The sequence below is a fragment of the Crotalus tigris genome, unplaced genomic scaffold (assembly GCF_016545835.1).
Source record: "Crotalus tigris isolate CLP2741 ecotype Arizona unplaced genomic scaffold, ASM1654583v1 scf7180000020172.164394, whole genome shotgun sequence".
Classification (NCBI taxonomy): domain Eukaryota; kingdom Metazoa; phylum Chordata; class Lepidosauria; order Squamata; family Viperidae; genus Crotalus; species Crotalus tigris.
In genome coordinates this window covers 120,736-136,743 of record NW_024097889.1, presented here as the reverse complement: position 1 = coordinate 136,743, position 16,008 = coordinate 120,736, and positions in this window count along the sequence as shown.

Here is a 16,008-nt window from a genome sequence, read left to right as displayed (position 1 = left end):
AATCCTGGGTTGTATAAACAGAGGCATAGAATCAAGATCACATGAAGTATTAGTACCGCTTTATAAAACCTTAGTGAGATCACACCTGGAATACTGCAGCCAATTTTGGTCACCATATCACAAAAAAGATGTTGAGAGTTTGGGAAAAAAATTCAGGGAAGAGCAACTAAGAGGATTAAAGGCCTGGAGACCAAAACATATGAAGAACAGTTGTGGGACTTGGGTCTGGCTAGTCTAGAGAAAAGAAGAAACAGCGGTGACATGATATCAACCTTGCAGTATTTGAGAGGCTGCCACAAAGAAGAGGGGGTCAAATTGTTCTCCAAAGTGCCTGAAGGTAATACAAGAAACAATGGATGGAAACTAATTAAGGGGAGAAGCAACCTGGAATTAAGGAGAAACTTCTTAAGAGTGAGGACAATCAACCAGTGGTACAGCTTGCCTTGTGGGTGCTTCATCACTCGAGGTTTTTAAGAAGAGGTTAGACAGTCACTTATCTGAAACGGTATAGGTTCTCCCGCTTGAGCTTGAGCAGGGGGCTGGACTAGAAGACCTCCAAGGTCCCTTCCAGCTCTATTCTCTCAATAAAAAGAGGACCCAGGTTGCTAGGGGCAACAGGCTGAGCTTGTAAACCGCTTAGCGAGGGCTGTAAAGCGCTGTGAAGTGGTATATAAGCCTAAGTGCTAAGTGCTATTGCTAAGTTACACATACTCCACATACTAACACTCCACAATACTATGCATGATCACGAACGGGCGTTAAATGAGAACCACTTTTATCTTCAAAATGATGTGATTGTTTTAAGTGAGCCAGCCACAGCCAAGTCAATCATCTTGGTCTCATCCAAGCTGACTTTAAGGCAGTAGGGAGATATCCAGCTGGAATGGCCAGTAAGACAATGAATTATGGAAGAACCTGCCACATCACGGACACCCCCCTCCCCGGGATTTGCCACTAAGAGCAAAACTCCCACCTAGCTGAAATGCTGAAAATCCCATCAAGTGAACAGCACTATCTGGGACAGAGGCCTTTAACCAAGTTTCTGTTGCAGTGATGACACGGCGGTTTCTCACCTCCTGTTTGTGGTTAAATTTAGCCTCAAGCAACCTATTTTTGGCTCTGCAATACTAAGCATGATCATTTAAATGACCTTGTAAAAACCTGTAGGTGGAGAATTTAGGAAGTTCATGAGAAAAAGGGCATAGAGTCATAGAATCATAGGGCTGGAAGGGACCTCAAAGGTTCTCTAGTCCAACCCCTGATCAAGGTAGAAGACCTTATGCCATCCTGATCAAATGGTTGTCCAGTGTATTTTTTAAGCCCTCCAGTGATGGCGCCACCACAACTCTGGGAGGCAAACTATTCTACTGATTAATTGTTCTCACTGTCGTCCTTGTCATCCTTGGGAGAACGGCAGCTTCTTCCAAGGACCGAGATTTCTCCTTCGTAAGGTGACCAACTTTTTTACAACGAAAAGGAGGACACAAATAAATTGAAGAAAAAAAAATCGTAAATAAAAGAAACATTTTATTCATTGCAACAACAATACAGAATACATTAGAATATGATAAATGCATAATAAAAACATTTGTAACAATAAAATTTTATATTGTAATTATGTTTACATGCCTATTAATTATTATTTAAATGAGTACTGCGCGGGATGGATGGCGGAGGCAGGTGTTGCAGGGCAAGGTGGCAGCAGCGCAGGTCCAGCACTGGGTAGACCACCAAGTGGTCCGGCCCATGGAAGGTCAACCGCCCACCGTGCCCCCGCCCGCAGCCACCCCACCAGCACCGCTGTCCCGGGTAGAGCAGGCCCCGCAGCTCCCAAAGCACCAGCTGCACCAGCTCCGGCCCCGGGAGGCAGCCCGCTGCACGATGCAAAAAAGATGTTGAGACTCTAGAAAGAGTACAGAGAAGAGCAACAAAGATGATTAGGGGACTGGAGGCTAAAACATATAAGGAACGGTTTCGAGAATTGGGTATGTCTAGTTTAACGAAAAGAAGGACAAGGGGGGACGTGATAGCAGTATTCCAATATCTCAGGGGCTGCCATAAAGAAGAGGGAATTAAGCTATTTTCCAAAGCACCTGAAGGCAGGACAAGAAGCAACGGGTGAAAACTAATCAAGGAGAGAAGCAACCTAGAACTAAGGAGAAACTTCCTGACAGTGAGAACAATTAATCAGTGGAACAGCTTGCCTCCAGAAGCAGTAAATGCTCCAACACTGGAAGTTTTTAAGAAGAGACTGGACAGCCACTTGTCCGAAATGGTGTAGGGTTTCCTGCCCGAGCAGGGGTTGGACTAGATGACCTCCAAGGTCCCTTCCAACTTTACTAATATGAATATGAATATGAACATACCCCACTTGCAGCTGCCCCGCCAGCACCACTGCCCACCCTGCACAGCCCCGTGTAGAGCAGGCCCTGTGGCTCCCACAGCATGGGGGGCAGCTGGCCGCCACCGCCCCTCACACCCCCCACCCGCAGCAGCCCTACCGCCGCTGCCTCTTGCACCCACAGCCATTATTGCCCTAGCAGGGCCGAAGATTGAAAGAAACTTACCATGGCGTCCATGCTCCAGTCTTCTCCAGGTATCTTCGGGACTAACTAGGAGATGGTGTAGTTGGGTAGCAGGGAGGGGTGCAAAGTTCCTGCCAATTCGCCTTCGCTGCAGACAATTTGCATGTGCAAAGTTTGCCAGCTGGGTATTTTGGCGCACTCAGCAGCAATTCCTATTGGCTTTTGAAAGCCAATAGCAGGAGTAGTACAGCTCATGCAAAAGTTAAAAAAAAGACATCAAAAAAGGTGCCAGAACACCGTTCTGAGCTTTCTATGAGGGGAAAAAAGCCCTGCAGATTAGTCTTCAAATATTGAAAAGGAGGACATGTAGGAGGACACTTTTCGAGGGAGGACAGAACTTACAAAAGGAGGACTGTCCTCCCTAAAGGAGGACCGTTGGTCACCTTATCCTTTGGGCCAACGATGGAAAGAGCAGCCAGTAAAATGGCCGCTCACCTAGCCACTGAAACCAGAAGTCAGAAGAACATCTAAGCACAGGAACCACCGTGGCTGAACTGGGTGAGACTTTTTTCTCTTCCTCTCTTGGTTCTCCGTGTGTGTGTGTGTGTGTGTGTGTGTGTGTGTGTGTGCGTGCGTGTGTGTGTGTGTGTGTGTGCGTGTGTGCGCGTGTGTGTGTGTGTGTGTGCGTGTGTGTGTGTGTGTGTGTGTGTGTGTGTGCCTGTAAAAAGCACTTTTGAAATCATTTCCCTGCTCTGTGAAGGCAGCGTTGGTGAGTGTGGGAAAAAGAAGCTTATGGATTGAATTAATTTAAAGTGACTTTTTTCTCTCTATTTTTACTTTATTTTTTATTCACTTTGGGGTCTTGGAACATCTTTTTAATATTGAATATTATTTACTATTGGACTTTGTCTACATCTGAAGAATTCTATTTTTTCCTACATTTTCTGATCTTGTTAATGATATTTCTGGTGTCCGGGAGGAGATTTTATATTCTGCTGAGGACACCTTGTGGATAACGTTAAAGTTGCACCTTCAGACTACCACAAAAAGGGAAAGACAAAGAAATTCAACAGCTGTATTTGTAGGGGTGGATACTGATTAAATGTTTTTTGAGCACAGCCTCTACTAAAGATACAGATTGTTTCTAACTTTCCTTGAAATGGAGAAATCTAATGTTCAACTTGACTATAAACTTATACTGGAAAAATTTTATGAAGCTACTGACCAAATACATTTCCAAATAAAAGAGTGTACTATGGCAATAAAAAACAGACATTTTGCTTTGAACTTATAAACTGACCCCCAACTACATCTGAGTATTTTATAGATCAAAAAACAACAGAAGTGGAATCAACTAAGATCAAAGAAGATTCTACCTTACTTCATACGCTTGCTGATGAGATCTCCAAGGAACCAAAAAGAACTGTAACTGAACTACTTACAACTTTAATATTAACAGAAATGAACAGACAAGCTCAACTAACTGAAAACTATGGCAGCTTGGATAAGCATCTATTAACTACAAAATTGGACATAATTGAGCCTGTTATTCAACAGTTTCAAATGTGGAGACTTGACTCTTTAAAACAATAAGGGGTTACTTACAAATGAGCTAGGTCTTTAAAACAGAAAAGGAGACGCTCTTGTTTGACTCAAAGGATACTACAAGGCCTAAAAAGTGATTTATTCATTGATATAGAGGCGGTGTTATGGAAACCTGTTTGGCATAAAAGGAAACCTAGAATAAGATTTAAGATTTTTGATCTAAGGCTCTATATATTGGATTTTAAGACTTACTAGATATGGATTGATTTATGGCTTAAGATGGTTAAATAAGATGTTAGATTGAATAAAAATTAATTTAAGATTTGAATTTAATAAGAAGACGTTTGTCTATATATTAATAGGTTTGTTGTGGTAATAGTAATTTGGGGAGGAGGTTAAAGGAGTTTGACACAGGTATTGAGGGAGTGATAGTTTTTTTCTTTTTCTCTTTTCTTTTTTGAATTAATATTTTTACTAGTAGGAATGATAGCTATTTTGTAATGGAAGAAGAATAAGAAAGGAAAAAAGGAAGATATGATATTAACAAATGTTTATTGATTATGTTATGGAAAAAGGGAATGGGGAGATACCTGAAGTGTAATTATGTATGTAGAGCAGTGGTTCTCAACCTGTGGGTCGGGACCCCATTTGGGGTCAAATGACCATTTCACAGGGGTCACCAAACCACACTGTCCGCCATTTTTTTCCCTTTTCCCTAGCTGTCCTACTCCCTCTTATTGGTGGCCACACCCACTTGGGGGTCACCACAACATGGGGAACTGTATTATGGGGTCACGGCATTAGAAAGGTTGAGAACCACTGATGTAGAGTAACAATATGGAAGATAGTAACTGAAATAGTAAAGCTTTATATAGGATTTGGACTTATTTAGATGAAATGTTACTGATTAAGAAAAAAAGAAGGAATGTTATTAATAAGTGAATATTGGTTGTGTTAATGGGAAAAAAAGACATGGAGAGACATTTGAAGTGTTAATTATGTATTTATGTTACCAATATGGAATATAGCAATTGAAATAGTAAAGCTTAATATAGGATTTGGATTTATTTAGATGAAATCTTACTGATGACTGTTTTGACTGACTTACAGTAGTTGTACTGAAATATATTAACTTGAATATAATATACTACTAGAGGGGATAGAGAGAGGTGCATTTTTTAAAAATGATTTTATTTGATCTTTACGAGTATGATTTTGTATTTGGACAATTGATTGGCCTGCCACCACAGTGATTCTTAAGCATTGGTTTGTAAAATGAAAAAACTAATAAAACTTGTTTTTTAAAAAAAATTCTTCTCACTGTCAGAAAAATTCTCCTTGCTTCTACCTTGGCTCTCTCTTTAATCAGCTCCCCCACCCAATGACTTCTTATCTTACCTTCCGGTTCCCTAGGGTCTGCCTTAGAAAATAACAGAGATTTCACCTGGGTTCCGTTTCTTCCGGTCAGAAATCTCAGCTGAGAACAAAACCCGAGTCAATACAGGTGTAATAATGTGAGTCATTCTGGGAAGCAGAATGCAAAACTCAAAACTTTGGGCTGCCCCAAAGAAGAGGGAGTCAAGCTCTTCTCCAAAATGCCTGAAGGCAGGACAAGAAGCAACGGATAGAAACTAACCAAGGAGAGAAGCAACCTAGAACTAAGGAGAAACTTCCTGATAGTTAGAACAATTAACCAGTGGAACAACCTGCCTCCAGAAGCTGTGAATACTCCAACACTGGAAGTTTTTAAGAAGAGACTGGACAGCCATTTGTCTGAAATCGTATAGGGTTTCCTGCCTGAGCAGGGCGCTGGACTACTAGATCATTTCCAAGATCCCTTCCAACTTTATTATTATTATTAATCATAATCATAATATTTATTTGGCTGGCTTTCTAATACAACGCCCAGTCATTGATTGCAGGAGCAGCAGATGACCTTGATTCCCATGGGACAGAAGATTATTATGACTAGTGAAGCACCTGGGTAAGCCCCCCTCCCTCCCTCCCTCCGGTGTGGCAACCTAGAATGAAGAGAAAGTTGGCTGCAGCCAGGCCCATGATAGAGTTGACAGCAAGTAGTTTATTGAAAAATACGTTCTTGCAAGAGCGGCTGGCTAGCAAGTTGGCACAGCCAAAAAGAGATTTCGGCATGATTTTATTCACTAGGCCCAAAGCCAAAGTCCCTCTGTTGCAACCCCATTTGACAAGGACCACAAGGTTTACACCCTAACCAGAACGCCTAACTCACCCATGTGAATCCCCCACCTGTGTTTTTATTCCTTCCCACCCTTTGCCTAGTTCCCCATTGGCTTTGGCCCTTTCTAAGTTTCTCTGTTAGCAGTGTGGCAAGGTTTGCCTGACTCACAGGTTCCGTTTTGTTGGAACGCATCTGCACAGGCATGAGCAGTTAGTGTCATTATGTGCAAGCTCTTGTGGTTAAAAACTGTCAGCTAGTTTTTTTAATCCTCATTTCTGAACCTCCCACAGGGGATCCTTTAGACTGATTCCTTGCAAGGGGGAATGCAATTCCCAACCCCTTTTGATGACCCCCCCCAAAAAAACCTTTTAGAGAGAGCTAAAAATAAACAGCACCGTTTCCAATCGTTATGAAAAGAAAAGCATTCAAACTAAAATTAGCCGTGCAATAGTCCAAAACCACGTGTCAAAATACTTGCCATGCAATTTTGGAAGGATTAAACCGACCCTAATTGGTACCAATCAGCTGTGATATGTTCTGGTTAATAGGGTTGTACCCCCTTTTCCAAAAGGATCTGGCTACGTAGCATTGCATAGATTAATTTGGTTTCTCCAGTTGCAATGTATGGCTGTGAAAGTTGGACCATAAGAAAGGCTGAGCGCCAAAGAATTGAGGCCTTTGAACTATGGTGCTGGAGAAGACTCCTGCGAGTCCCTTGGACTGCAAGGCATTCAAACCGGTCACTCCTAGAAGAGATCAACCCCGACTGCTCTTTAGAAGGCCAGATCCTGAAGTTGAAACTCAAATACTTTGGCCACCTAATGAGAAGGAAGGACTCACTGGAGAAGGGCCTAATGCTGGAAAAGATTGAGGGCAATAGAAGAAGGAGACGACAGAAAATGAGGTGGGGTGGATGGAGTCACTGAAGCAGTAGGCGTGAGCTTAAATGGACTCCAGAAGATGGTAGAGGACAGGAAGGCCTGGAGTAATGTTGTCCATGGAGTCACGATGAGTCGGACATAACTTAGCAACTAACAACAACAACAAACAGTTGTGCTTGTAACTATTCTGTACATCTCAGCTTACAACTGCAATTGATGCCAACATCTCTGTTGCTAAGTTACATTTGTTACGTGAGTTTCCCCCCATTTTATGACTCCTCTGTGCCACAGTTGTTAAGCCAATCACTGCAGTTATTAAATGGTAACATGGCGGTTAGGTGAACCTGCTTTACCCATTGATTTTGCTTGTCAGAAAACTGCAAAAGTTGATCACATGGTCCCAGGACACTGAAACCATTGTTGCCAAGCATCTGAATTTTGATTACTTGACTATGGGGATGCTGACTGCTCTTTAGAAGGCCAGATTCTGAAGTTGAAACTCAAGTACTTTGGCCACCTAATGAGAAGGAAGAACTCACTGGAGAAGAGCCTAATGCTGGGAAAGATGGAGGGCAATAGAAGAAGGGGACGACAGAGAATGAAGTGGGCTGGATGGAGTCACTGAAGCAGTAGGTGTGAGCTTAAATGGACTCCAGAAGATAGTAGAGGACAGGTGCAGTCAGAAATCTCTCCTATAATCCTCCTCCCAAGGCTGCCAATTCTAAGTGTCAATTCCAGGGTTGGGACTCCTTGTGCTCCAGTTATATCTGAGTTGGTTGTTGGGAGGATTACATTACATTTCTTATATGGAGGAGGACACATATGGAGAATTGGGGATTTGAGAGAGAAGAGGGAGATGCAGAGATAGACAGGACCATCCTGGTGGTGATGGCCATCCTGATAAAAGCCACCTTGAAGCAGGTCATAGAGATGAAGCCCATGTAGCCGACAGTTCCATAAAACAGGATAGTAAAATCTTCACTGAACTGAAGGAGGATTTCTCCAGATTGGGAGTTCATATCAAATTCACGGAATGGAGAAGAAACTTCCAACCAGGTGGATGCAATTGGAATTTGAACTGCAGAGTAAGAAAGGGTGTAGAATTGACCAGACATTTTTCAAGCCACCTCCTCAGATGGTTTCTTGACTTTGTGGCTGGAAAGTCCAGCACTACCATGACTGTCTTGTCTAAGGCAGAAGAGAATGAGAAGATGATGATCCTGAAGGTGTTTGATGGAGAAGGCAGATGGATGGACTTTGAGTCAATCTTTATCACCGCTTCTGGAGCCAGGTTGTTCCACTGGTTGATTGTTCTGTCAGAAAATTTCTCCTTAGTTCTTGTTTGCTTCTCTCTTTGGTTAGTTTCCATCCGTTGCTTCTTGTTCTGCCTTCAGGCACTTCAGAGAATAGCTTGACTCCCTCTTCTTTGGGGCAGCCCCTGGGAACAACTGCCATCATTCTGACTCAATGCTAAGTAAAAAGGGTTGTGAGATTATCTGCTGAGAAATAATAATAATAATAATAATAATAATAATAATAATAATAATAATAATAATAAAAAGTTGGAAGGGACCTTGGAGGTCATCTAGTCCAACCCCCTGCTCAGGCAGGTAACCCTACACCATTTCGGACAAATGGGTGTCCAGTCTCTTCTTAAAAACATCCAGTGTTGGAGCATTTACTGTTTCTGGAGGCAGGTTGTTCTACTGGTTAATTGTTCTAACTGTCAGGAAATTTCTCCTTAGTTCTAGGTTGCTTCTCTCCTTGGTTAGTTTCCATCCGTTGCTTCTTGTCCTGCCTTCAGGCATTTTGGAGAAGAGCTTGACTCCCTCTTCTTTGGGGCAGCCCAAAGTTTTGAGTTTTGCATTCTGTTTCCCAGAATGACTCACATTATTACACCTGTATTGACTCGGATTTCATTTCTCAGCTCAGGTTTCTGACCGGAAGCAATGCAGCCCAGAGGAAACCTCTGTTATTCTCTAAGGCAGACTCTAGAGAACCAGAAGAAGTCATAAGAAGTCATTGGGTGGGGGAGCTGGTTAAAGAGAGAGTCAAGCTAGAAGCAAGGAGAATTTTTCTGACAGTGAGAACAATTAATCAGTGGAATAGTTTGCCTCCTGGAGTTGTGGGGGCTCCATCACTGGAGGGCTTAAAAAATAGACTGGACAACCATTTGACCAGGATGGCGTAAGGTCTCTTACCTTGATCAGGGGTTGGACTAGAGAACCTCTGAGGTCCCTTTCAGCCTTATGATTCTACGACTCTATGCACTTTTTCTCATTAACTTCCTGAATTCTCCACCTACAGGTTTTTAGAAGGTCATTTAAATGATCATGCTTAGTATTGCAGAGCCAAAAATAGGTTGCTTGAGGCTAAATTTAACCACAAACGGGAGATGAGAAACCGCCGTGTCATCACTGCAACAGAAACCTGGTTAAAGGCCTCTGTCCCAGATAGTGCTGTTCGCTTGATGGGATTTTCAGCATTTTGGCTGGATGGGAGTTTTGCGCTTAGTGGCAAATCCCGGGGAGGGGGGTGTCTGTGATGTGGCACGTTCTTCCATAATTCATTGTCTTACTGGCCATTCCAGCTGGATATCTCCCTACTGCCTTAAAGTCAGCTTGGATGAGACCAAGATGATTGACTTGGCTGTGGCTGGCTCACTTAAAACAATCACATCAGTTGGAAGATAAAAGTGGTTCTCATTTAACGCCCGTTCGTGATCATGCATAGAATTGTGGGGTGTTAGCATGGAGTATGTGTAACTTAGCAATAGCACTTCTGGAGGCAGATTGTTCCACTGGTTAATTGTTCTAACTGTCAGGAAGTTTCTCCTTAGTTCTAGGTTGCTTCTCTTCTTGATTGGTTCCCAGCTGTTGCTTCTTGTCCTGCCTTCAGGCGCTTTGGAGAATAGCTTGACTCCCTCTTCTTTGGGGCAGCCCCTGAGATACTGGAAGACTGCTATCATGTCCCCCCTTGTCCTTCTCTTGGTTAAACTAGACATACCCAATTCCATCAACCGTTCCTTATATGTTTTAGCCTCCAGTCCCCTAATCATCTTGTTGCTCTTCTCTGTACTCTTTCTAGAGTCTCAACACCTTTTTTACATCGAAAAGAAGAAAAGGCTTTGGGGAGAACAATCCATTCATATGTGCTATGGAGATTCTCAGTCATCCAGGTCACGATTGTCCCAAAGGTTTTTTTTTTTTCAAGAGGGAACTGGAATTTCTTGTTTTTTCTTTGAAAATCCAGAAAGTCCACTTGCCTCTTGAAAAAGCATCTTTGGGACAACCCACCCAAACGAAACAGAGGGCAACCCCCGTGAGGAGGAACTGAAGGGAGGCAGAATCTAAGAAAGACCACATTGTTGCAGAGAAGACCTGAAGAGGACAGTTGAGTCTCCTTGAAAAGACACCTTGCTAGCTACACACACACCCCCAATGTGGTCAACCCCACTGATTGGGGTGACACGAAGAAAGCACATGGATGGGGGAAAAGAGGGGAGAGAACCTTGGTGCAGCTAGTCCTCAACTTACAACAGTTCATTTAGTGACTGTTCTGATCGTATAGCTCTATGTAACCCTAACTAGAGAGCATGTATCACTATGTTAGAATATCTGGCATATATTGGGTTAAGTACTGTCTCCTTAAGAGATGGATTATGGGAAATGCAGTTTGGCTAGTCAGTCATACCATGTTAATGGGTCAGTGGGAGGAGTTTCTAAAGGGCATTGGTAGACTTCCAGATTGGAATGTCTTTGTCTAAAGAAGAGCATGGGCCATCAGATGTCTCCAGATGACTCTGTGCCACTATAAAGATGATATGGAGGGAGCATCATTCTTTCACCTATAGAAATGGACAAGAGATGTATTCTCAGAAACAACTGTCATGAATGCAAGTAATCTTTCTGATTAAAATATGTTTTTTGTTATGAAATCATTTCTATTGAGTCTATCTATCTGACTTGATTTAAGAAGGCATTTTAACTCAAGGTCAGCATAGTGACCAAAGTTACAACGGCACTGAAAAAAGTGACATACGACCGTTTTTGACACTTACGACCGTTTTTCACGCTTACAACTGTTGCAGCCTCCCCATGGTCATGTGATCAAAATTCAGACCCTTGGCAACTGACTCATACTTATGACAGTTGCTGTGTCCCGCGGTCAGGGGATCCCCTTGTGTGACCTTCTGACATGCAAAGTCAGTGAGGGAAGACACTTAACAACCACGTTGCTAACTTAACAACGGCAGTGATGCTTTTAACAACATGGGGCAAGACAGGTGGTAAAATGGAGTGAAACTCACTTAACAAACATTTCGCTTAAGAAAGAAAAAAATTGGGCTGAATTGAGGTCGTAAGTTGAGGACTACCTGTATTTGATAAGGGGAAACTTTGGGGGGAGACTGTGGGCTCCCCTTAGATTCATCCAGGAGGCCCACCGCAGCTCAGAAAAAAAAGGTTGTGGAACATTCAGAAGAGAGTGGACGGCCATTTGTCTGAAATGGTATCCTGCCTGAGCAGGGGGTTGGACTAGAAGACCTCCAAGGTCCCTTCCAACTCAGTTATTCTATTATTCTGATCACATTTCACAATTCACCTAAAGATGCATTTAGTTAATTAATACTGTTGTGGAAAAACCCAATGAAAATGACAAGAGACAGCAACACAAGGACAATATTTCTTCCTTTAGGATTCAGAGGTTTAATTTGCTAATAATTTGGAACATAACTTAATAACGTAGCTTTCACGACTTACATCAATAACCCGTTGCAATGAGGACCACCTGACCATAGCAGATTCAAATAGAACAGCTATAAACCAGTGGCCCCGAATCAGACTTAAACCAACATTTTTATACTTCCCTTTTACTGACCACCCACCCATAATTCTTCCTTGGAATGACAGTTCCCCTCTGAAATTTCTACGCATCTGGTACTTTCACTTCCCCTTCCCCCCCCCCGGGTAAAATACGTATATTCCAAATATGTGTGTGTGTGTGTGACTAAAATAATGATCACCAAGAGAATATCTAAGAAAATAGAATTTAATCAACCTAGCTTTTGTCAAATACACTTGACATCGTCAGGGTTAAAAGGTAAACACTGAGAAGAGCCCCATATACAGTTGTTAAGTGCCTGTTTCTGACTCCTGGAGCGTGTCATTGGCCCCAGCTGATTGAGCTGTGTTCCAAGCGCACCTCCGACGTCAATGCACATTCCTTTCTTTTTCCTAGCTTGCGTTCCCTCACACGCTGTTCTATCCACCACTTCGGAGTTAGGCGGATTCGGGATCAGGATGCTCCCTCCTCCCTTATATACGGTTCCTCCACTGCCCTGTATGTGGCTTCCTCTGAGGAGCAGGGGGGGTGTTTGAGTCACTTCCCGTGCCCCCATGGACCTCAAACCCGTTTCGTTCTTGTTTACTTATCCCTCGGAGCCATGACGTGAGTTCCACCCCCCCGCCTCGTGTTATTCTCCCTCCTGTCCTCCCTCCCATGCGTCGTCCCGGGTGGCCTATTATTCATTCCAGCATCTCTTCTCTCATGCATGCCCAGAACATTCTCTGTTGCCGTCCCATTGATAGCACTCTGCTGTTCAGTCCGTTGTCGGTGAGTGCCGTTCTCATTCGTCTCTGATTCCCCACCTTCACCCCCTATGGGACTCCTCTGTCTTGGTTGCAATCGTTGTCTAACTGCCCGCTCCCATGCCGAATACACTGGAGGGGGGTGTCTCCCTTCATTCAATCGTGATCGGGTCACCATTGCATGTCTAACGGTGTCATTGGAAGGCAGCTCATCCTCACTACCACCTTCAGATTTCGCCATATCCCGTCTGTCCTCCGGTCCCTCGGGTCCCACTCCATTGCTCTGCATGTTATCCTTCCATTCCAAGGGGAACCTGCCTTCAAGGTGTCGCAAAGGGTCCTGTGGTAGTCGTCCGTTGGGATCGGTCTGTTATTAGTCAAATCGTAGTTGCGTACTTGGTGAGGGCGAGCTATCAACCGGGGCTCCGCCAGCATAATTGAGTGGAGGGGGGTGGGGGATCAGGGGGTTATCCTTCTCCCGGCCGTGCGGCTTGTGATTAAGTCCCCTTTGAATGTTGGCACGACAACCAGCACTCCACGTTCTTAGAGCCTGGTGTGCTGAGCACAAGTCCACATGCCGATTGATCGAATCTGTTCCTGAGAACCACACTTCTTTCAGCAGGCGGCCTCCCTTTGTAGCATCGTTAGCCAAAATTTGGGTGTTCCCAAAGTCAAAGCAATGATCGTATTCAGCTACATGAGCCCAAATCTGTGCGTGTTGTTCACCTCGCCTAATTGCCAGTTTGTGTTCATGTAGGCATGTTTTTAATCTTTTCGACATCTCGCCTACATAGTTACTCTGGCAACCCATACAATCGATCTTGTAAACTACCGCCGATCTCTCGGCGGTGGGGAGTTGGTCCTTAGGGCGCATCACTTTTGCTCGTAGAGTCTGATTGGGCTTATGGGCCACCTTTATATTGTGAGGCACCAGTAACATAGTCGTGGCCTCGGACACATTGCTAATGTACGGTAGGGACACCTGTACGGCTCATGTTGGGGGTTCCTCCCCCTGCTGTCTACTTCGGGGCTCTGATGTCATGCCATACCGTTTGATAAACCTTGGGGGATATCCATTTATCCAGCAGATGCGGAACAAATGTTTCCTTTCTTCTGCCTTTGACTCAGCCGTGCTGCAGTGCGAATGTACCCGTTTGAACAGGGTCCTAATACAGCTGGCTTTATGGGAGGCTGGATAATTGCTGTAATAATGGAGGATTCGATCCGTGTGAGTGGGCTTCCGATAGACCTTGGTGTTCAAAGCTCCATCCAGTGAGCGCTGGACCAATACATCTAGAAAGGCTATCGAGCCCCGGATCTCTTCCTCCACCGTAAATTTAATATCTGGATATGTTGAATTTAACACTCCCATAAAGTCAGCTTGATAACATCGCTTGATGATGACAAAAGTGTCGTCAACATACCAAGCCCAAAATTTGGGCTGGTGACGGGTCATAGCCTCACGTTCCAATTGTTGGAGGACCGCCTCTGCCACCACGCAAGATATTGGGGAGCCCATAGGTGTACCTTTTACTTGCTCGTATGTGACACCTTGAAAGGTGAAATAAGTTGTTAAGCTTATTTAGTTTAGTTTAGTTGCGCTAAATCCTCGGTTTGCATGGAATCTCGGTGCCCAGCCTTTCCTTGTTTTTCCAACTGGTCTCTCAGGACCTTGACCGCTAGATCCTGGGGGATGGAGGTAAAGAGTGAGGTGACGTCAAAAGAGACCATCACCTCATCCTCCTCCACCCTAAGGGTCTTAATCCTCTCCAAGAATTCCTCTGCAGATCTAACTATAGTAGGGCTGCCATCGACCAAATAGGAGATATGGTCGCTGAGCCACTTCGCCAACCCCGAAATGGGGGTGCCTCTGAACAAGACAATGGGGCGAAGTGGAGTATCTTCCTTATGGATTTTTGGCAGCCCATAAAACCTCAGAAGTGCCAAATCATTGGGCCATATTCTCCTCAAGGTGTCATCATCGAGTTTTTTTGCTCGTTTAAAGCTATCAAGTAATTTGTTAATTTTATTTTTCAATGTCACTATGGGATCCTTCCTGATGACTCTATAAGCTGTTCTATCATTCAATAACTGCAGCGCTTTGGCAACATAAAGCACCCTGTCCATTACCACTGTGGCTCTCCCCTTGTCAGCGGGGAGTACCACAATGGTATCGTCCCTCTTGAGTTGTTCCAGGGCCTCCATCTCATCTCTAGCCAGCACTTGATGATGCTTATGGTGCATGAGTAACCCGGTGACCTGCTGCCTAATCAAGTCCATAGACTCCTCCCCCATACCCCCGCGGTGCATGGTGGGCTCCAACGCAGCGATAAAATCTAACAGATTCACATCCAGCTGTATTAGGACCCGGAATTTAGTTGCGACGGGCAGTGAAACTAGTAAAGACTTGAATAGCTCGCACCCCAGGCCCCCCGATAAAGAGAACAGTGCACAAGGGAGTGGGGTAATAGAAACAGCTACCACCCGAAAGGGATGGGGGAGGGCCCCACTTAGCCCCAGAACCAACGGTGGAGGAGTGCACTGTAGTGCACAGAGTAGAAATAGGAAACTGCTGGACGCCGATGCAAGAGATATACTTAGAGTGCAATTCGATCAGCTGGGACCGGTGACACGTTACAGAAGCCGGATGCAAGCATCTAGTGATCATATATAAGCTTCTTCCCAATGACTGCTTTTAACCCTGACGATGTCAGAAGCTTCCGACGAAAGCTAGGTTGATTTTATTAAATGTTTTTTCATTTATTCTCCTGGTGATCGTTATTTATTTATTTATTTGTTATACACACACACACACACACACACACACACACACATATTGCATTTTATGTATTGCACAAAGCTCAGCAGATTACAAATAGCACATTCTTATTGTGAAATAACATAAAGTTCAAGTTAAAGCATTATATCATTAATATGGAAACTATTCTATGTGTATTCATTCCTATCCCTATGAAATGAGAAGGGGCAACATTTCTTGTTTCCCACAATACTATCTGGGTACATAACAAAAGAACCATCACAATTTATTCATTTGCAAAACAGCTGGAAAAGGATTTTCGGTGGTTGGACTGGAAGACCTCCAAGGTCCCTTCCAACTATTCTATTCTATTCTATTCTATTCTATTCTATTCTATTCTATTCTATTCCATTCCATTCCATTCCATTCCATTCCATTCCATTCCATTCCATTCCATTCCATTCCATTCTATTCTATTCTATTCTATTCTATTCTATTCTATTCTATTCTGTTT